General features: G+C 45.6%; 1 long non-coding RNA gene across 2 annotated transcripts in view; it reads left to right on the top strand.

Moving 5' to 3' along the window:
• LOC119953029 overlaps positions 1 to 17,897 on the top strand; it is a 51,444-nt gene extending 33,547 nt beyond the window's left edge. For both annotated transcript variants that reach the window (XR_005457940.1, XR_005457941.1), the window contains exons 3-4: positions 16,049 to 16,151; positions 17,332 to 17,897. This is a non-coding gene — a long non-coding RNA (uncharacterized LOC119953029). The remainder of the gene's footprint in view (positions 1 to 16,048; positions 16,152 to 17,331) is intronic.
• The last annotated feature ends 5,627 nt before the right edge of the window (positions 17,898 to 23,524 follow it).

Raw genomic sequence — 23,524 nt, 5'->3', positions numbered from 1 at the left:
TTTTCAGCATCAATGAAGCAGATCATTTGTTCGGCTTCACCTTTCCTGTCAAAACAGTTCTAGAATGAGTCTGTGATAATAGCTGGCTAACCCCAGGAATGCTTGTACTTGTGAATTAGTCCCAGGATGTGCCCCATGCACAAAAAAGGCATCTAACTTCACCTGGCTGTGTCTCATTTTCTCCAATCATGTGGTTACTTAAGCAATGTATACCTCAGTCACGTCGACATTACACTTCCCAGCTTAAACAGACAACTCTATTTCATTAAACAAGGTTAATGTGTCAATGACATGAGTGACGTGCCCATTCCATGTCTGACTAAAATGTTCATATCATCAAAACGTGCCTGAAAATAAATGCAGGGCTGTGTTCGCCTGCTGCTGAAATCCAGCAATGTTATTCTTCAACTCAAAGAGTAAGACTGTAACCCCATGTAGCATTGACTGCGCAGTACCAGCCAATAGCTTTTTGTCGTATTTAGAATTGTCGGATATTTGCCATCCTCCATCTTCTCAAGGCTCCTCGACATACAGGACGGAGACTCAACTTCAGCTTCTGCCATATGATTTAGTTTTCAGCCACCTGCCCAAACCATGTAGTATTTTACTCTTAGGGACATGTGCCATTTGCAGTTGACCCCTGGATTTGAGATTGCCAGGATTAGTCCCAGGTTCAATACCTCCATCCCTTCTCATGTGTTCTGTTACACTGGTAAAACAGAAAAAGGATGTACAAGGAAAGTCTGGCAATGTTGTACCATTGGCTACAGGGATGGTGCAGGCGGGAGGGATTCAGATTTCTGGATAACTGGGGCTCTTTCTGGGGAAGGTGGGACCTCTATAGACAGGATGGTCTACATCTGAACCTGAGGGGCACCAATATCCTGGGGGGGAGATTTGTTAGTGCTCTTTGGGGGGGTTTAAACTAATTCAGCAGGGGCATGGGAACCTGGATTGTAGTTTTGGGGTACGGGAGATTGAGAGTATAGAGGTCAGGAGCACAGATTTGACTTCGCAGGAGGGTGCCAGTGTTCAGGTAGGTGGTTTGAAGTGTGTCTACTTCAATGCCAGGAGTATACGAAATAAGGCAGGGGAACTGGCAGCATGGGTTGGTACCTGGGACTTCGATGTTGTGGCCATTTCAGAGACATGGATAGAGCAGGGACAGGAATGGTTGTTGCAGGTTCCGGGGTTTAGGTGTTTTAGTAAGCTCAGAGAAGGGGGCAAAAGAGGGGGAGGTGTGGCGCTGCTAGTCAAGGACAGTATTACGGTGGCGGAAAGGATGCTAGATGGGGACTCTTCTTCTGAGGTAGTATGGGCTGAGGTTAGAAACAGGAAAGGAGAGGTCACCCTGTTGGGAGTTTTCTATAGGCCACCTAATAGTTCTAGGGATGTAGAGGAAAGGATGGCGAAGATGATTCTGGAAAAGAGCGAAAGTAACAGGGTAGTTGTTATGGGAGACTTTAATTTTCCAAATATTGACTGGAAAAGATATAGTTCGAGTACATTAGATGGGTCATTCTTTGTACAATGTGTGCAGGAGGGTTTCCTGACACAATATGTTGACAGGCCAACAAGAGGCGAGGCCACATTGGATTTGGTTTTGGGTAATGAACCAGGCCAGGTGTTAGATCTGGAGGTAGGTGAGCACTTTGGAAACAGTGACCACAATTCGGTGACCTTTACATTAGTGATGGAAAGGGATAAGTATACCCCGCAGGGCAAGAGTTATAGCTGGGGGAAGGGCAATTATGATGCCATTAGACATGACTTAGGATGTGTTGGTTGGAGAAGTAGGCTGCAAGGGTTGGGCACACTGGATATGTGGAGCTTGTTCATGGAACAGCTATTGCATGTTCTTGATAAGTACGTACCAGTCAGGCAGGGAGGAAGGGGTCGAGCGAGGGAACCGTGGTTTACCAAAGAAGTGGAATCTCTTGTTAAGAGGAAGAAGGAGGCCTATGTGAAGATGAGGCGTGAAGTTTCAGTTGGGGCGCTTGATAGTTACAAGGAAGCGAGGAAGGATCTAAAGAGAGAGCTGAGACGAGCAAGGAGGGGACATGAGAAGTCTTTGGCAGGTAGGATCAAGGAAAACCCAAAAGCTTTCTATAGGTATGTCAGGAATAAAAGAATGACTAGGGTAAGAGTAGGGCCAGTCAAGGACAGTGGTGGGAAGTTGTGTGTGGAGGCTGAGGAGATAAGCGAGATACTAAATGAATACTTTTCGTCAGTATTCACTCAAGAAAAAGATAATATTGTGGAGGAGAATGCTGAGACCCAGGCTATTAGAATAGATTGCATTGAGGTGCGTAGGGAAGAAGTGTTGGCAATTCTGGACAAGGTGAAAATAGATAAGTCCCCGGGGCCAGATGGGATTTATCCTAGGATTCTCTGGGAAGCCAGGGAAGAGATTGCTGAGCCTTTGGCTTTGATTTTTAGGTCATCATTGGCTACAGGAATAGTGCCAGAGGACTGGAGGATAGCAAATGTGGTCCCTTTGTTCAAGAAGGGGAGTAGAGATAACCCCGGTAACTATAGGCCGGTGAGCCTAACGTCTGTGGTGGGTAAAGTCTTGGAGAGGATTATAAAAGATACAATTTATAATCATCTAGATAGGAATAATATGATTAGGGACAGTCAGCATGGTTTTGTGAAGGGTAGGTCATGCCTCACAAACCTTATCGAGTTCTTTGAGAAGGTGACTGAACAGGTAGACGAGGGTAGAGCAGTTGATGTGGTGTATATGGATTTCAGTAAAGCGTTTGATAAGGTTCCCCACGGTCGTCTATTGCAGAAAATATGGAGGCTGGGGATTGAGGGTGATTTAGAGATGTGGATCAGAAATTGGCTAGTTGAAAGAAGACAGAGAGTGGTAGTTGATGGGAAATGTTCAGAATGGAGTTCAGTTACGAGTGGCGTACCACAAGGATCTGTTCTGGGGCCGTTGCTGTTTGTCATTTTTATAAATGACCTAGAGGAGGGCGCAGAAGGATGGGTGAGTAAATTTGCAGACGACACTAAAGTCGGTGGAGTTGTAGACAGTGCGGAAGGATGTTGCAGGTTACAGAGGGACATAGATAAGCTGCAGAGCTGGGCTGAGAGGTGGCAAATGGAGTTTAATGTGGAGAAGTGTGAGGTGATTCACTTTGGAAAGAATAACAGAAATGTGGAATATTTGGCTAATGGTAAAATTCTTGGTAGTGTGGATGAGCAGAGGGATCTCGGTGTCCATGTACATAGATCCCTGAAGTTGCCACCCAGGTTGATAGGGTTGTGAAGAAGGCCTATGGTGTGTTGGCCTTTATTGGTAGAGGGATTGAGTTCCGGAGCCATGAGGTCATGTTGCAGTTGTACAAAACTCTAGTACGGCCGCATTTGGAGTATTGCGTACAGTTCTGGTCGCCTCATTATAGGAAGGACGTGGAAGCTTTGGAACGGGTGCAGAGGAGATTTACCAGGATGTTGCCTGGTATGGAGGGAAAATCTTATGAGGAAAGGCTGATGGACTTGAGGTTGTTTTCGTTAGAGAGAAGAAGGTTAAGAGGTGACTTAATAGAGGCATACAAAATGATCAGAGGGTTAGATAGGGTGGACAGCGAGAGCCTTCTCCCGCGGATGGAGGTGGCTAGCACGAGGGGACATAGCCTTAAATTGAGGGGTAATAGATATAGGACAGAGGTCAGAGGTGGGTTTTTTACGCAAAGAGTGGTGAGGCCGTGGAATGCCCTACCTGCAACAGTAGTGAACTCGCCAACATTGAGGGCATTTAAAAATTTATTGGATAAGCATATGGATGATAAGGGCATAGTGTAGGTTAGATGGCCTTTAGATTTTTTCCATGTCGGTGCAACATCGAGGGCCGAAGGGCCTGTACTGCGCTGTATCGTTCTATGTTCTATGTTCTATGTTCTATTGTATGAAAGGGGTGCGAGGGATAGGCCAAATAATTATATCCCAGTTTGGATAAATTTTGAGAGCCAGGATAAACTGTCACTTAGAGCTGAATTTTTTGAGGAAGTAACAAGGAAGATTGATGAGGGTAATGCAATGGATGTGGTCTACATGTATTTTAGTGAGGCACTTGACAAGGTCCCACATGGCAGACTGATCAGATGAATAAAAGGCCAGGAGATACAAGGGAATGTGATAAGTTGGATCCATAATTGTCTCAGTGATAGGAGAGAAAGGATATTGGTCGTCAGTTGTTTTTGCTAGTGTTCGCACCCTTGCTGCATGTGGGATATATTAATAATTTAGACTTAAATGTGGGAGTCGTGATTGGGAAATTTGCAGATGACACAAAAATTAGCCTCGTAGTTGATCGTGAAGAGGACAGCTGTGGACTCCAGAATTATCTCAATGGTTTTGGTGAAGTGGGCAGAACAGTGGCAAATAGAATTCAACCCGAAGAAGTGTGAGGTAATGCATTTTGGAAGGGTAAACAAAACAAGGCCCTTGAAGATGACAGGACAGCGACTTCCGGTGGTGGCGATGACGTAGGAAGCCGCACATTTGGGAGCTCCCAATTCAAACGGGGGAAGGATTCGATAGAGTGGAGTGGGGGTACTTATGGGAGGTGTTGGGGAGGTTTGGATTTGGTGAAGGGTTTATTATATGGGTGAGTCTGCTATATGAGGCCCCGATGGCGTGTGTGGCCACGAATGGGAGGAGGTCGGCGTACTTCCGGCTTTACCGAGGGACCAGGCAGGGTTGCCCCCTGTCCCCCTTGTTGTTTGCATTGGCAATCGAGCCGTTGGCGATGGCATTGAGGGATTCAGGGAGGTGGAGGGGTTTGGTGCGGGGTGGGGAGGAACATAGGGTGTCGTTGTATGCCGATGACCTGCTACTGTATGTGGTGGACCCGGTGGGAGGGATGCCGGGGGTGATGGAGCTGCTAGCTGAGTATGGGACCTTTTCAGGCTATAAACTTAATCTAGGCAAGAGTGAGGTGTTTGTGGTGCACCCTGGGGACCAGGAGGAGGGAATTGGTAGGCTCCCGCTTAGGAGGGCAGGGGAGAGTTTTAGGTACCTGGGGGTGCAGGTGGCCAGGGACTGGGGGACTCTTCACAAGCATAATTTCACCAGGCTTGTGGATCAGATGGAGGAGGAGTTCAAGAGGTGGGACATGCTGCCATTGTCGTTGGCGGGGAGGGTGCAGTCCGTCAAAATGACGGTGCTTCCCAGGTTCTTGTTCCTCTTTCAGTGCCTGCCCATCTTCATCCCCAGGGCCTTCTTTAGGAGGGTGACTAGCAGTATTTTGAGCTTTGTGTGGGCACATGAAACTCCGAGAGTGAAGAGGGTTTTCCTGGAGCGAGGGAGGGATAGGGGCGGGCTGGCGCTGCCCAACCTTTTGGGGTACTATTGGGCGGCCAATGTGTCAATGGTGCGTAAATGGGTGATGGGGAGGGGGGGGGGGGGGGGGGGGGGGGGGGGGGGGGGGGGGGGGGGGGGGGGGGCGGCGGCGTGGAAAAGAATGGAGATGGCGTCTTGCAGAGGTACGAGCCTGGGTGCCTTGGTAACGGCGCCGTTGTCACTCTCTCCTAAGAGGTATACCACGAGCCCAATGGTGGCGGCGACCCTAAGAATCTGGGGACAGTGGAGACGGCATAGGGGGGAAACAGGGGGCTCGATGGAGGCTCCATTAGGTCGAAATCATCGGTTCATCCCAGGGAACACTGATGGGGGATTTAGGGGGTGGCATAGGGTGGGCATCAGTAAACTGAGGGGCCTGTTTATTGGCGGGAGGTTTGCGGGCCTGGGGGAACTGGAAGATAAATTTGGGCTCCCCCAAGGGAACATGTTCAGATACTTGCAGGTAAAGGCGTTTGCTAGACGACAGGTAGAGGAATTCCCTTTGCTGCCCTCGCGGGGGGCGATGGACAGAGTGCTTTCGGGGGTGTGGGTCGGAGAGGGGAAGGTGTCTGACATGTATAAGGTAATGCAGGAGGTGGAGGAGTCGTCAGTGGAGGAGCTGAAGGCTAAATGGGAGGGGGAACTAGGGGAGCAGATAGAGGACGGGACTTGGGCGGATGCCTTGGAGAGAGTCAACTCTTCCTCTTCATGTGCGAGGCTTAGTCTCATCCAATTTAAGGTGCTGCACCGGGCCCACATGTCCGGGACTAGGATGAGTAGGTTCTTTGGGGGTGAGGACAGGTGCATCAGGTGTTCGGGGAGTCCAGCGAATCATGCCCATATGTTTTGGGCATGCCCGGAACTGGAAGAATTCTGGAAGGGGGTGGCGGGGACGGTATCGAGGGAGGTTGGATCCGGGGTCAAACCAGGGTGGGGACTCGCGAGTTTTGTGTGGAGACCTGGATCAGTGACATGGCGGGATTTATAAAATTGGAGAGGGTCAAATTTGCCCTGAGAGGATCAATACAAGGGTTCTATAAACGGTGGCAGCCTTTTCTGGACTTCCTGGCTCAAAGATTGGTATCTTGGTCAATAGCAGCAGCAACCCGGGGGGGCGGAGAGGGGGGGTGGGGGGGGGGGGGGGGGGAGGGGGGGGGTGTTCTTTATTATTGTTTCTATTTTTTCTATGGCTATGTAACTTAACATTGTGTTAATTTAAGTTGTTGTTAATATGTTTTGTTGTTCATTGAGGATGGGTGAATGTTTATGATGGTTATCATTATTGTTATTGTTGGTATTTTATTGTGGTTTGTTGTTGTTATATAAATACAAAATTTTTCAATAAAAATTATTTTTTAAAAAATGACAGGACAGCTGAATAAGATGGTAAAGAAGACATACAGAATGCTTTCCTTTGTTGGATAAGGTATAGTATAAAATGCTGCTGTTTTGCACACAGTTCTGGTCACCACATTACAGGAAAGGCACTTGAGAGAATACAGGAGTGATTTACAAGAATGTACCAGGACTTGAAAATTGCATCTATGAGGAGAGATTGGATAGGCTAGGGTTATTTTCCTTAGAACAGAGGAGACTGAGAGGTGACTTGATAGAGGTGTACCCAATTATGAGCGATCTGGACAGGATAGAAAGCAAAGACTTGTTTCCCCTAGTGGAAAGGTTAATTGCAGGGGGCACAGATTGAAGGTGATCGGTAGAAGGATTAGAGGGGTTATGAGGAAAATCTTTTTTCACCCAGAGGGTGGTAGGTGTCTGGAATTCACTGCCTGGATTGATGGTTGAGGCAGAAGCCCTCAACTCCCTGAAACCCATAACCCACCCCTAGCACCCCCCACCCACCCTTCAGATCCCCCCTCAGTACCCCTTTAAGGCCTCGCCCCTTGTGCTAACCTGGCACTTTGCAGTCCAAGGGGTGGCAAGGTGGTAAGTACCCTCCCAATAATTGGTGCCAGGGTCCCGAGGGGGGTCCTTCATGGGAGGTGAAGGTCAGGGTGGCTTGTGCTGGTTTGGATGGGCTCAGGTCAGGTATCTTTCCAGGGATGGTGTTCATTTGGCTGCTTGCCCCATCTGCAGCCTTTAAGCAGACAGTATGTAAAAAATAAAGTTTTCTCATAATAAAATGAAAATGTTCTAATCTGTGCCCCATACTATTTAGCAGTCACTCAGTATCTGAGAAATGCACACTCCTCATAATAAAGTGAAAGTGTTCTCTTCTGTACCCCTAAACCGTTTTAAAAGTCTGTCAGTATGCCAAATTTTTAAAAATGTTTTTATTCTCCATCTTTGCATTTTCCTCCAAACTTTTACACCCCACCCACAAACAGTAAACGGTAACAAATACAAAATCAATCCCCTTAACAATAACAACGATCCCATCCTCCCACCACCCCAAACAACGGCCCACCTGTCAATATATGCATCCAACAAAACAAACCCTCCCACGGTGGAAACAAAAAGCAAAGGAGAAAAAGAAAAAAGGAGTCCGGGACCGCTCATAGTCACCATAGAGTCCACTCCCCCCCCCCCCCCCCCCCCCCCACACACACACACACACACTCAACGCCGTCCAACCTCTGAAAGAGTGCCGTACATGATACCCAAGAGTTGTAAACCACCCCCCCCCCACCCCCCTTCCCAACTCCTCCTGTCCACTACCTCTTGTAAAACTCCTTCGTCCAACCTCGGTTCCTTCCCCTCCAACTTTCCACCCGGCTAGACCACTCGGAACCTGTTCTGCCAGGCTCCGATGGCCGCAGCCCCTCCCCCCACCTCACTCCCATTCACTGGCCGGCATAGACCAGCCAGCGTGGAGGCCCCCGCCCGGGTCTCTTTCCCCCTTGCCCGACCCTAGGAAAGCCCAAAAATCCCCCTTTTAGCGCACAAACCCGCAGATCCACCTACACCCCAAAGAGCCCTCACTTCGAGTGAAAGTCCCATCACTTCCCTTGTCCAAATATATACAACATTGGCTCCTGTAGCCCATACACCCGCACGCAGTCAAACAAACAAACAAAAAAAAAAGAAAATATAGTCATGAGGTTACATCGGCACATGGTCATTTCTCAATTTCTCGGTTCTGCCACAGTCCTCTGCCTTCGCAAACTCCTCCGCTGCTTCCGCCATTCCAAAATAAAAGTCCTTGAGCTTGTAAGTCACCCTCAGCTTTGCTGGATATACAATGCCGCACTGCATCTTGGTAATGTACAGTGCCCTCTTCATCCGGTTGAAAGCAGCCCGCCTACTCGCCAGCTCCACCGTAAAGTCCTGGTATACACGTACACCAGCTCCAGCCCACTGCACCACCCGCTTCTGCTTGGCCCAGCACAGGACCGTCTCCTTCACACTACCTACGGAAGCACAGAGTCACTACTCTTGGCGGCTCACTCGCCTTTGGTACAGGCCTCCCCAACCGATGAGCCCGATCCAGTTCATATCGGGAGGGATCCTCCCCCTCCCCCAATAGTTTCGGCAGCATCGCGGCAAAATACTCAGTCGGTCTCGGCCCTTCAACTCCTTCGGGCAGCCCCACAATCCTCAAATTCTGTCGCTTGGACCTGTTTTCCAGGTCTTCCATTTTTCCTCGCAGTTCCTTGTTAATCTCCATCACTTTCCGCATCTCCTTCCCCATCGAGGTAAGTTGATCACCGTGCTACAATAATTCTCCTCCACTTCCTTCAGCGCCTCCCCTTGCTCCCGCACCTCCGCCACTGCACTCGCTGTCACCACCGGGGAAATTTCCTCCTCCACCAGCACACTCAAAACCTCCCTCATCTCCTTCCTCATTGTCTCCATGTATTTTGTAAACTGCCTTTCGAATTCCGCAGCCATTACCTTAGTTATTTCTTCAGCCGTAAGCAATGCGGCCTCCCCTGATGCTCCAGCCTCCATTTTCCTTGGTGACCCCGTGGTGACCTTTTCACTCCCCGATGAACTTTCAGCTGTTTTCACAGCCGTTTTCTTACTGGACCTCGACATATCCCTTCCCTGTACTTTCTCCTGGCCTTCACCGCCTTCGCTGCCCCTAGGACCGGGCATCAATCCCCGACAATGCTGTTCCCGAACGGGAGCCCTCCAACGTGTGGCTGCCTCCCACCCACCATCACCGGAAGTCAGCCGTCACCGCTTCTTCAATGGCCTTGGTGAGATCTTTTCACAGTTGTTCCCTCTGCTGCTCGAATTCAGCTTTCATAAAGGCCCTCAAGTCAGCTTGAGGCCTTTAAACTCGCCCTTCCCCCGCCTGCATGCTGGAAGAGGCTTTTGTCTCTGCTGCAGCTTCAGCCAAATCTTTCACTGTTTCTGTGGGTCTGGTAACCAAGAAACATACCATTCCTGGGGGAAAGTACTCCTCCAACATTCATCTATGCCTTTTAATCAAAATTACACCCCGTATTGCTTAAAAAAGAGCTCTTTTCTGTAACCTTGGGCAGGAGCTGCCTTTTGTGTGACCACTTACTCCATGGTGCACACCGGAAGCCCAGTATGCCAATTTTAAAGGTTTGTGAGATGAAGGTAAAAGTAATCCCTTTAAAATGGTGGACACCTTTGAAGTGGTTTTCATACAGTCTATTTGAAGTATTAAAGTCTTTGGGTATGGCTATAAGGGAGCAGCCCCCCAACTGCACATTCTAAGAAACACTTGAGAATAAAGAGGCAGATTCATAAAATAAACTTCAATTAGGAAAACATCTGCAAACCTAAGTTAATAGATCCTTCCAGAGCTATATAAATAAACAATCTGAATCTCCCCTTTGAAACTGCTTTGACCTGTCAATCATAAAGTTTTTAGAAGGAGATGGGGCATGATATTGAATGTAAACAATACAGATCAAAGCTTTCAGCCTTCTCGGTGTACACACAGACTTCTATACTTTAAAGGGCAATGAAATTGAATGTGTGACAACCCCGTCAAAGTTTTCCACCACTTTAAAGGGATTACTTTAACCTTCATCTCACAGGTCTTTAAACTTGGCAAGCTGACAGACATTTTAGGAATACTGATGAGAACACTTTCACTTTATATGAGAAAACTTTATTTTTTTATATACTGACTGACTGTTTAAAGGGTTTAAAGGTGCAGGTGGGGAGAGCAGCCAAATGAGCTGTTTCCAGGAAGGACCTCTAACCCGAGCCACTGGGGATAATGCAGGTCCCCTTATCATCATCCGCCATGAAGGACCCCTCCAAACCCCAGCACCCTGGTGGCAATTGTTGGAGAGTACTTACTATTGTGTCACCCCATGAACTGCAAGCTGCCATGTCCATGTTCCTCAATACTTGCATCAATTCATGTCAAAGGGATGCTTGGCTTGGTGGGGGGGGGGGGGGGGGGGGGGGGGGGGGGTGGCTGGAGCGTCCCAGCTGGTTAGTGAGTCAGGCATCCTGCCCGGCAATGAAATATTAATTAGCTCTAATGAGCTATTTGCATGGCTCCGCCGGGTTGGGGGCGAGAAGCTCGATGGGGACATCAGGAAACTCGCAACGGCTGGCGAGGTGGGCATGAAGTCTCATGACGGGTCTGTCGCCCGGCGCAAATTCCGATTTTGGCCTGATGCAGAATTCTGCGAGTCATCATGAATCCTGCATCCAGCAGGGGTTTCTGGAGAATCCCAGCCATAATGTCATCCACTGAGCAATCAGTTTGATCCTCAAATAAGAGATCTTTTTAATTACCTTCCTCCTCACTGTCCTCTATTGCATCCAAGATACAATGGTATTTTGTTATAGATAATATGCCATATCTACATGATATCTTGCTTATGTGATTGGATATCTTGTATACGTAATCTATTCTATTTAATTGCATTTCTCCACCAGCATGTATGAATTTGTCTAATAGGTCTATAAATTGCTACAATTCATGGAAGCATAACCATTGGAGGCTTAATAAGAAAGAAACTGGATTTATTTAACATCTTTCATGATGAAGCAAAGCAATAAATTTTTTCATTTAGTCAATTTTGTTATGGTGGAAAACACGGCAGGTAATTTGCAAATGAAATCATGTGCAGTTTGTATACAGCAATGAGATAAAAAAAACAGTTAATCTGCTTTTGGTACTTTTAGTCAAGGAACAAATTATGCCCAGTACACCTATCGAAGATGTCGATCTGATCACCTGACTGCAGATTCAAATGTAAAATAACACCACACTATGCCCAAATTCAACTTTGCGCAAATGGGTACATTGTGAATCAACTAAAATCTTGTCTGACACTGGGCAGCTGTATCAAAACACAACAGACCATTTCTGTGGCTATATCAGTGTTTTAACTGACGTGCACTATGCCAGAAAGAAAGAAGACAATTTTGTGATGCAATTTACAAGGAACAAAGAACAATACAGCATAGGAACAGGCCCTTTGGCCCTCCAAGCCTGTACCTGTCATTTTTTAAAAAAAATTTAGAGTACCCAATTCATTTTTTTTACAGAATTTTCAGTGCAGAAGGAGGCCATTCGGCCCATCAAGTCTGCACCAGCTCTTGGAAAGAGCACCCTACCCGAGGTCAACACCTCCACCCTATCCCCATAACCCAGTAATCCCACCCAACACTAAGGGACACTAAGGGCAATTTATCATGGCCAATCCACCTAACCTGCACATCTTTGGACTGTGGGAGGAAACCGGAGCACCCGGAGGAAACCCACGCACACACAGGGAGGATGTGCAGACTCCGCACAGACAATGATCCAAGCCGGAATCGAACCTGGGACCTTGGAGCTGTGAAGCAATTGTGCTATGAACAATGCTACCGTGCTGCCCTTTTCAATTGAGGGGCAATTTAGTGTGGCCAATTCACCTACTCTGCACATCTTTTGGGTTGTGGGGGCGAAACCCACGCAAACACGGGGAGAATGTGCAAACGCCACACGAACCATGACCCAGAGTCGGGATCGAACTTGGGACCTCAGCGCCATGAGGCAGCAGGGCTAATCCACTGTGCCACCGTGCTGCCCAGCCTGTACCTATTATGATACCACCCTTGGCCAAAACCCTCAGCACTTCCTAAAAGAACAAAGAACAATACAGCACAGGAACCAGGCCCTATTTAGACAGAACTGTTTCACTTTTATCACCTTGTACATAGCAACAGAGAGAGGGAGTTAAAGTGTGAGATGAAAACAGTGCAGTACTGGTCACCAAATAGATATCTGAGCAAACATGCTCTTATAATTTTGCGTGTTAGACTGCTGCTTGGGAGATACTGATTGTAATTCCAGGTTACGTTGGCATAATGTCGAGCTTAAGTCTATTTAGAGGTAAAATGGCCGAATATTACTAAAGAGGTTGTGATGGGTCAACTAAAGAGTGGAAACGATAATACTTTTGGAAGTGTCAACAGGCTGGACAGAGTAGATATGGAGAATTGCTTATAAAAGGATCAAGAATGAGAGGGCACAGATTAAAAGTGATTTGCAAAAGAAGCAAATGATATGCAAGAAAAAAACGTCTTCACACAACGAGTGGTTCGAGCCTGGAATGCACTGCCTGGAAGTGCGGTGGAGGCAGGTTCAATCGAGGCATTTAAGAGAGTTTTAGATGATTGCTTGAATAAAAACAATGTGCAGGTGTACAGGGAAAAGGCATGATGCTTGTTTGAAGAGCCGGTGCAGACACGACAGGCAAATGGCCTCCTTCTGCAGCATAACGATTCTGTGATTCTGTGATATTGGTAAAATATATTAAAGGCTAAAACTTTGGGTTATAATGATGTACTTTTGCAGACTTCATAAGAAACACAATTTATTAATAAGAAAAATTGTACAGCAGTGTAGCAGCCACAGGGCTGGGCTCAGTGACTGGACCATGCTCTTCAGTGCCTCAGCAATATCCACTTGCGTCTGTGACATGATGTTGATGCCCTCAACCATGGTCATCTCAGACTGAGCCATGCCTTGGACACCACCATTCAAGACACAGACGTCATGCTCCAGCTTTTCCACTGCAGTCGCCATTTTAGCAGTGTTGGCCTTGGTGCCATGCATTGTTGGCAACATCGCCTGTGATTGCAGCCTTTGGGACTCCCCCAAAAGGCCTTCTAGTCACTGGAGTGTCACTGACACCGCTCATGCATGTCACGGATGTGTCCTATCACCGCATCAGCTCTGGGAGAATCTTGTCCAGAGGCTCGGCATCTGGCTGGGATCCAGATGGGATCCAGCTGACCGCCATCTGCTGTCTCCCACGGATGTTCCTGCCTCCACCTGATGTGCATCTGAAGCTGTGTGGTGCTCACCAGATGGTGCTCCACTAATGTCGCCCACCGAGGTGTGTGTCTCTGCATTGATGGAATGTGCGGGTGAAAACTGTGATGCCCCGACGGTGGTCTCCTCAGAGCAATCCTCCGAATTGGTCTCTTGGGTGGCAGGGGGAGTATGACTCCAGAGAGCCCGGCCTCATCAGATGGAGATCTGAGAGGGAAGGACCATTTTGACTGACATGAACAATTCATTTGAGAGAAGTCACCTGGGTGAAGGGGCACCGGATTCTCATCTCTCTGGCGCAGATCAACATCACTATCGGTGACTGCTTTCACCTTGGGCAGGCCTGCAATTTCCAGCGTCCTTTCCTCATGGCGGGGGGAGGCCTCGAATCTTTGGGACTCTGCCTACTGTCTTGGCCATTTCCTATTTATTATGCACTGTGTTATCCTGCGGGGACAAAGGGAGGTCATTGTGAGTTGCACACTTGATGGGTCAGAGAGGTCTTTAACAGGTGGCATGTGTGGACACTGCACCTGGACATGAAGGGGTTGTGCTGATGAGTGCCAGGCAGTTCTGAGGAACAAGAACGAGAGGGTGTGAGGTGTCAGCCAGTGATTTGGGGAGGGGTGGAGAGGGTTTGGGAATTTGAGGGGTGGCAGGTAGACCTGATGCCACCAGAGAGGTAGTAACTTACCCTTGCAGCTCTTTGGAGGTTGTTTGTCTTCTTCCTACATTGGAGGTGTTCCCCGACATCCTCAAAGGAAGAGGATACCCTGTCTCTCATCCACAGCGTCAAGAAGCCTGGCCAGGTTGGAGGAGCAGGTCTGTGGCCTGACATGCTTGTGTGTTGATTGGGAATGAGTGGTGGAGGGGCATTTCCAAGCGGCTTCCCCTTGTTAGCGGCGAGCTGCTAAGGTGTGAGTCAGGCGAATAAGACGGGGAGGCAGCCAGTAATGTTGAGAATCTCATGGGGGCTAATTTTTCTCACTAAGTGCCATTGAATATGGGCTGCAATCTCGCCAATGCAGCCGTTTGTGAAACACCCACCAAATGCATCCAAAACCGGACTTTGAACGTTTCCGTTGAATTGTGCCTTATATCATTTTTAAGTCATACATGTCATGACAGAAAGAAATAAACTTATAAGAAAGGAGTCCCAGAATTTTGTAGTTTTCAGAAAAGTATTCCCTTGTACCTATGTAAACTTTTGAAGGATTGAATGATACATTTACATAGAACTCCTAGTTATATCCATTATACTGCGTAATCCTGTCTGAACAGGTTATGTAGTAAAATAAATAAATATTTTTGATAGTTCACTGTGTTGGAACAAATTCTTTCACTATATTTTTTTATAAAACTATATTCTCATGTCTAATTCTTAATTTTAAATTGGACCTTTGGCTGAACATCGACCATTAAGATGGTTGAACCTATGTCTGTGAGTTTTTGTTTGTGACCCCAGAATGAAAGGAGCCACTTTGGAGTTTAAGAATCTCACACCTCGCTATTTCTGAGGAGCTACTAACGGTCACTTGAGGACTTCACAGCCCAACTTCAAGGGGAACTATACTAGGGCCTTTTGTAGTTGATAACCCGTCTAGTCAGTGGAGACAGAAAGTCTACTAAGACAAAGACCTCTCAAACTTTCTTCTTCACCCATAATGGCAGGGACGTTTGCAGCCCTGGAGACCCAGTTAAGTTCCAGACAGTTGGTAAACATCCTTTGTTGAAGATCATGTAGCAAGATAAGATCATGTGACCTAAGCTTCTGGCTTGTGGAGCAAGTTAATAATGTCTTGCTGAGCTGAATAGATCAGCCTTCTGCTTTAACATCTGACTGGCAGAAGGACTTCTGCCCAAATTAGACACCTGCATCCATCTACCCAACTTCTGTTGGAAGTGCTGTACAATCACTTACAAAACTGATTCCTTTCTGTGTGCGTAACTCACCCTGTGAATTCAATACCGCCAGAAAAGTGAATGTAAAACATTGATTTTCTGCCCAACAACCTCCTTGAAGGAGTAGCTCATTGGACTTTGATTCTAGACTCTGGAACTCACATGTACCAACATTTATTTTCTCTGTGGTCTCTGTGCAATAAGATTATCTTTTTTTAATCCTTCTCTTTGCTGTATGAATGCGGAGAGGAAGTTGCAAACCCTTTTGCGCTTTGAATGCGTGTATTAAACTAACCCTATGAGTTCATCCTACCTCGAGTTTCCTGTTGGGTAATTCGTAGAAATTGGATCACATGAAAAATAACTGCTCATTACAAAGAAACAATTTAAATCACCTTTCTGTTTACAAGCAGGAAGTGAGAAGAAAAAATAGTGTTGTGTGAATAGACCCCCTCCTCCTGCCTGTAACATTACTGTCTTCAACAAGAGTGGGAATGTGAAGAAGGGGCACGTTGAATGTTCAGCTGAGTAAATATGAACTAACTAGACATAAAACTTTTTGTTTGATAGTCTTTGCTGTTCAGATGAGAGAAAGCAGATGCTGTGATTCTACACTATCTCCACGCTATCCATCCAGGTGGGGAGATATACCTGTGCCTAGGTAAAGGATTTGGTGAGTATAAAGTATAGAATCAGCATGTATTGTGTTCTGCTTCTAAATGTTATCACAACTGCGAGGACCAGGATTTCCCTGAATGCTCCTCTCTCATCCTTTTTTAATGCCAATATTTATGCTCATCTATGTCTCTACCTCCGCACTGAATTGACATTAAAACTCAAATGTGCAATTTACTCCCACTCCCTCTTTCTTTGAGGACCTTGAACCTTGTTATTTCCCTTCTCCCCCCTGCAGTCTTTGGCCTATTGAAACATAACTATAACAGAAAAGGTGAAGTCAATCACAAGTTAGCCTTAAAATAACTGATAAAAGAAGCAGAGGGACTTTGTTTTCACGCATTGTGTTATGATGATCTGGAATGCAGGGCCTGAAAGGATGGTGGAATCAGATTGAACAGGGACTTTCAAAGGGTTTATACATGAAAAGAAAAAAAATTGCAATGCAATTTGGAAAGAAAGGGACAGTAATATCAATTGTACATCAATTTAGTGTTAATTATATTAAAATGGTGGGTATTAATCGGGGGCGCATGCACATATGTACTTTATATCTTATATAAACACATATACATAGAGGAGCAGGCTGAAAATTTGTAAATAAAAACACAAAGTGAGCTAACACTAGGCTCTAGTTTTCTATTGTCCATCGCCTGACTCTCTGAGTTTTCATAAGTGGCTAGTACTTCCTGAGAGCACATTGGGCCGAATGGCATTCTGCATTCTGTAGCCTCTCATAACACTCACTACCTGATTTATCGTGTCTTCCCTTTCATACTACTTTGATCTTTGTGATATCCTACGATGTGCATTTTGGCCTTTCACTTTATTTTGCCAATTTTAAAAAAAACAAAGTTAACGTACTAAGTTACTAGGTGTTTTCTTTCTCTCTCCCTCAACAATGTTTAAAATGAATTGTCTCACTTCTCACGCCCGGCTTGTGTTGCTCCCATCAGCACATCGATGGAAGAACACATCTGAGAATGGTTTAAGAAAAACATTCTGGCGGAGAGAGTCGCACAGGATCAGTTGTGGAAAGAAACTGACATAAATGAAAACATTTTCTGTTTAACATCTTACATTTTATTCTTCCCTATAGCGTTCGGCCTTTAGTAGAGAAAAGTAAGAATTTTATCCAACACCGTGGTGTCCTAATTTGATTTCTTTTCTTTTCTCAGTTGCTGATCTTCATAACTTTGGCTGCAATTAAGAACTACACACTTCACAGGCTCCAATTCATGCAACGATTGAATCTCTTGTCCTCATAGGTGTTCCGCTAATTACTACTCCATTCTTGGAACTTATTGTTGACAATCTACATTTGGAAGATTTTTCAGTGCAATCAAAATTTTCTCAGAAATGTTTTAGGCACATGTCATTACCAAATGTTTTGTTTGATAATGCCTCTCTGCATTCTTGATTTTAAGTGTGGGGCATAGGGTGGGTGAAAAAGGAAGAATTGGCAAAGGTCAGAGCGGACAGGTACTATAGACACTGACTGGCATCACTCCACGATGTATGCAAGCTCTGATACTTGGATCCAAATTTGTCAAAACATCAATTCCTCAGAAGGTGGCATTTCCCATGAGAGCCTATAACAAAATTGGATCATGGGCCTACATTAACCTTATAATGACTACATTCATACTGGTCCTTGGTACCTGTCGGTGATTTTGTTTGTTGATTTCAATGTTGAGCTTCTCTGTTATGAGTGCAATGTCAGAAATAAAATCAAAACAACACATTTTTGTTTATGCTGTTAACTTTTTATATCCGTGCTATTGCTGTGGGGGGGCTTTTGTTGCCCAATGTTTTTGAGGTGTAATCTAATTATATTCTGAAAAGAGACTGGCTGTCAAAACTTTTTGTCTTCCACTCCTCAGGACAAATGCAAAAATGCTAAATTTCAAAGAAAGCATCAATTTATACTGCTAGTGAAAATGGTGCTGCTTGGTCATGCTGTTGCCTTGGAGAAGGCTCCAGGGAACTATAATCCCTGATTCTTCTCTTCAGTTCAAAAAAAGACCCAGCATTTGGACAGGTGTCTCTTGCATGCAGAGGATAGGTCCCTGCTAATAAATATAATTGTTTTGGGCCAGGTCTTAGAAACTCCATTATGAAGTGTATTATGAAGCTCACCTAACCTATAAATTTTATGTTGAATTTGGCTGGGATGAGCTCAAGAGCCTTCACTTTAGGTGTGATTCATCAGACTTCCTAGGTGCTTTTATCAAAACAAAGTTTATTATATGAATGTCGTTAACATATATAAAACACTTAGCAAGAACTGGTTATCAATTACAAACATGCAAAAACACAACAGCTACAGTAATCTATGTATATAACTCTTAATGAATCGTCTTAGCTGTTCCAATTCAAAACAAAATCCAATAAAACCAAAACCCCTTTCAAGGGCATGGCTCAGCACACTGTAATCTCACTTGAATGGGGCTGGCCCTTTCCCTGAGATTCTGATCCAGTTTCCAACCAGCAGATTCAAAACTCCTTCAGGAAAGCAACTCCAGCTTCAAGGTTACCAAGGTAGTTTGCCACACCCAATGTGCTTTCAGTTCACTGGAACAGCTTTAAAATAAAACAGAGAAAACAGGGAAACTTCCTGCATCTTAACACAGTGCTTTCCAACACTGCTTCTTCTTCTGCAGTCCAAACAAACAAACCGAAAATGAAACCAAAAAACTAAGCCCCCCTCTCACCTGACAGCCTCAGCCCACCCACAAATGACATCACTGAAGCCGTGCTACAAGCTACAAAACAAAATATTTTTAAAAGGGCACTCGCATGACGATATAAGAATGGGGGACAATACAGCCCTGGTACATTCACTATGGCAGTGCCTTGACCAATCAGCTTTGACTTTCCAACCAATCAGCATTCTTTCCTCATGCAGTATAAATTGTTGTTTCCTTTGAAATTCGGTTTGCTAGTATCTGTCCTGATGAGTGCAAGACACAATTTTGACAGCATTTTTTTCTCCTGCACTATTTGAATTCTGTACTGTAGGACCATAAGACACAGGAACATTCGTTCCTCCATTCAATGAGATCATGACTGTTCTGATAATCCTCAACCCCACTTTGCCGCTTTACCGCCATTCCCATACTGATTAAAAATCTGTCTATCTCAGCCTTGCACATACTTAATGGTCCAACCTCGACAGCTCTCTGAGGTAAAGAATTTCACAAATTCACTACCCTCTGAGAGAAGAAATTGCTCCTCATCTCTGACTTAAATAGGCGAGCCCTTACTATGAGATCATGCCCTCTGGTCTTAGGCTCTCCCATAAGGGGAAACAACCTCTCAGCATCTACCTTGTCAAGCTCCTTGAGAATCTCGTAAGTCTCAATAAGCTTACTTCTCATTCTTCTAAACTCTCTCAGGCCCGGCCCTTGGCAGTGCCACCCTGGCACCTGGGACCCTGGCACTGCCACACAGGCACCCTGGTAGTGCCTCTTCCGGTTTGGAAGTGCCACCTGGGCACATTGGCAATGCCAGGGTGGCGGTGCCAGGGTGCCAGAGGGAGAGCCAGTGTGCCACCCTGTCCTGCTGCTGACCAACCAGGAGTCTCCAATGGCCTGGGAGACCACCCCAGGTACCGTCATGTCTGGTCCACGTTCCTGTGTTAAACAGTGCCACTGCGAGGTCTCACAGCACGGGAGTTAGTTCCCTGGCCTCGGGAGAATCGAGCACCGACATATTTAAATGAGCCGAATGGCTCACTTAAATATGTAAATCTGGATCTCTCCCAGATCTCATTAGACCTCGTGAGCATTCCGAATGTTGCAAATCTCATGAGATAATAGCCTCATCGCGTCACTGAGTCAGGCGAAACGAGGCCGTTCAACCGCGCCCTGTGTTTCCAAAAAGATAAGGCTTAAAATGTCAGTATTGTGCTCATAAATACTTTAGCATTTATATTTGGGTGATATTGTGTGGTGTAAGCACTGTAGATGAGTACCTACCGTGGAATAAGTCATACTGTGGCCATTCAGTGTATTCAGCTAGTGATCCTAGATCAGCTAGGTCCTTCAATCCTGCCCCCAGATGTTCCTTAAACCGATTACCCATTTATCCAAAGTGTACATTTGCTATATGTCCAGTTTTCAAAACAGCCCTTATTACTGGTTATTGATTGAGTGCTAAATTACATGCAGTTTTGTGTTGCATGTCAGCAAGCATCTGCCCACATTGATAAGTGGGCTTATAGGCTTAGAGAAAACATTCACCATTGATCTAGACTCAGCCACAGTTCTAAAGATAAGGTGGTAACCTTTCAATTCCAGATAAATAGAAGTGTGCGAATGAATGAGCTGGGAAATTAGCAATTGCCTACTGAGATTATGCGGGGAATATTTCTCTGGTTTAGAGATCAGACTAGAAATAACTGATGGAATGGAATGTGAGCTGATGGGATGGTTTAAAAGGGTCAACCTGCCACCCAGGTTGATAGGGTTGTGAAGAAGGCCTATGGTGTGTTGGCCTTTATTGGTAGAGGGATTGAGTTCCGGAGCCATGAGGTCATGATGCAGCTGTACCAAACTCTGGTACGGCCGCATTTGGAGTATTGCGTACAGTTCTGGTCGCCTCATTATAGGAAGGACGTGGAAGCTTTGGAACGGGTGCAGAGGAGATTTACCAGGATGTTGCCTGGTATGGAGGGAAAATCTTATGAGGAAAGGCTGATGGACTTGAGGTTGTTTTCGTTAGAGAGAAGAAGGTTAAGAGGTGACTTAATAGAGGCATACAAAATGATCAGAGGGTTAGATAGGGTGGACAGCGAGAGCCTTCTCCCGCGGATGGAGGTGGCTAGCACGAGGGGACATAGCCTTAAATTGAGGGGTAATAGATATAGGACAGAGGTCAGAGGTGGGTTTTTTACGCAAAGAATGGTGAGGCCGTGGAATGCCCTACCTGCAACTGTAGTGAACTCGCCAACATTGAGGGCATTTAAAAATTTATTGGATAAGCATATGGATGATAAGGGCATAGTGTAGGTTAGATGGCCTTTAGTTTTTTTTTCTCCATGTCGGTGCAACATCGAGGGCCGAAGGGCCTGTACTGCGCTGTATCGTTCTATGTTCTATGTTCTAATGAACATCTGGAAATGGTAGTTGGATATATAATTGGTTGAGATGGTGAAAATATAATTAACTGTTGGAGTAGGTGGTAAGCTAACTCAAATCAAATATACCTGTTTTTAATTGTTAAAATAGAAATAAATAGACTTCCAGTTCAACAGGGTAACATAATAGGGTGAAGATGAGAACCCCTTTCTTGTCCTTAACGATATAAAGGAGTAGAGATGGTGGATGAAAGACTTGTCTTAATTGTGCCAAACTTGTTAAGAATAAAAGGAAAGAGTCAGCATTACAAACGTCTGCTAAATTATACTCATAGAAACCAATATGAAATTTGATTTGATTTATTATTGTCACATGTACTAATACACAGTGAAAAGCATGCTACACAGGCAATGCATACCGTACATAGGGAAGGAAGGAGAGACTGCAGAATATAATGTTACAGTCATAGTTAGGGTGTAGAGAAAAGATCAACTTAATACGAGGTAGGTCTATTCAAAAGTCTGGTGGCAGCAGGGAAGAAGCTGTTCTTGAGTTGGTTGGTACGTGACCTCACACTTTTGTATGTCTGGGGTGTGTGGGGTCCTTAATTATGCTGGCTGCCTTTCCGAGGCAGCGGGAATTGTAGACAGAGTCAATGGATGGGAGGCTGGTTTGTGTGATGGATTGGGCTTCATTGACGACCTTTTATAGTTTGCTGCAGGCTTGGGCAGAGCTGTGTTACAACTGTTGTAGGGAAAAATCCCTTGTGCCAGTGCATTCAAGAGGTCGAGTCTCAAGGCAAGGTTCAAAGCGTGTTTACTGTATTGTACAAGTTCTGAAGTCCTTCAGGGAGACCCACGCAGCCAGCTCCTAACAATGGCTTGACCACGGTGATCTCCCCGATATGCAGACGAGGTTCAATATTTATAGAGAGTAGACGCATTTGCAAGGTTTTGCCGGGCTTTTGCCATTTGAATACATTTGAATAGTACAGATAAATAGTACAGATACATGATTTCCCGGGCTTCCTGACTCTGACGTCAATGTCTCGTTATCTGCTTGGTTTTAATAGGTGTTCCCTTGATTTACAATGGGGTTCCATTATCTCTATGCTGTACCTTGATTAGGTGTTGAGTGTGGTTCCTGGGTTAACCTGGGAATCTATTGTGTCAGCCTCCTGTTTGATAGGATTTGTGTCTGTGTGTAAAACTAATCTAATCAATATATTTAATCCTTAGGTTTCTTTTGCCTGCCTGGGTCATTTTGGTTTTACAACATTTCATTTTATAACATTTCATTTTATAAGTCTTAGTTTTAATCAAAATATATATATATCTGCCCCACTGTCAGGGTCTTGACTCGCAGATATCCCGATCTTCTGGCCATGGTGCCGTTTTAAGATGCAGCTTCGTGCTGTTGCTAGGCAGATTATAGATTTTCCATTTCGTTCGAAAAAGGTTTCTCAGCTGTGCAAAAATGGGATTCAAACAAATGCCCATCCCTTTACATCATAAATGGTGACAATCAGTCCAATAAATGAAGAATGCTTTGATGATGTAAATATTAATACGAATCCAATATAGCCTTAACAAATGTCCTACTTCACAACCAGAAAGAATGCTTTCTATGGCGCATCTGTAAATGTTGGTGAGAGTCATAGCTGACAAATTTCCTTAGTCTTCTGAGAAACTAGAATCATTGGTGGGCTTTCCTAACTATGGTGTTGTTGCCTATCCTCACCGATTGTGGCCTGTGGGTTAGGAAGTTCAGGATCCAGTCACAGACGGAGGAGCCGAGGACCAGGCCATGGAGTTTAGAGATGAGTTTCGTAGGAATAATGGTGTTGAAGGCTGAGCTGTAGTCAATAAATAGGAGTCTGGCATAGGTGTCTTTGTTATCTAGGTGTTCCAGGGTAGAGTTCAGGGCCAGGGAGATGGCATCTGCTGTGGACCTGTTGCAGCGGCAGACGAACTGTAGTGGATCAAGGCAATCCGGGAGGCTGGAGTTGATTCGTGCCATGACTAACCTTTCGAAGCACTTCATAATGATGGATGTCAGAGCCACTGGACGATAGTCATTAAGGCACGCTGCTTGGCTTTTCTTTGGTACAGGGATGATGGTCATCTTCTTGAAGCAGAAAGTGACCTCAGATTATTGTAAAGAGAGTTGAAGATGTCTGCGAATACTCCCTCCAGCTGATCCACGCAAGACCTGAGTGCTCGTCTCGGTACCCCATCCGGCCCAGTGGCTTTCCATGGGTTGACCATCGAGAAGGCTGCTCTGACATCTG

The sequence above is a fragment of the Scyliorhinus canicula genome, chromosome 18 (assembly GCF_902713615.1).
Source record: "Scyliorhinus canicula chromosome 18, sScyCan1.1, whole genome shotgun sequence".
NCBI classification, from domain to species: domain Eukaryota; kingdom Metazoa; phylum Chordata; class Chondrichthyes; order Carcharhiniformes; family Scyliorhinidae; genus Scyliorhinus; species Scyliorhinus canicula.
This window is presented reverse-complemented; position numbering and strand designations above follow the sequence as displayed.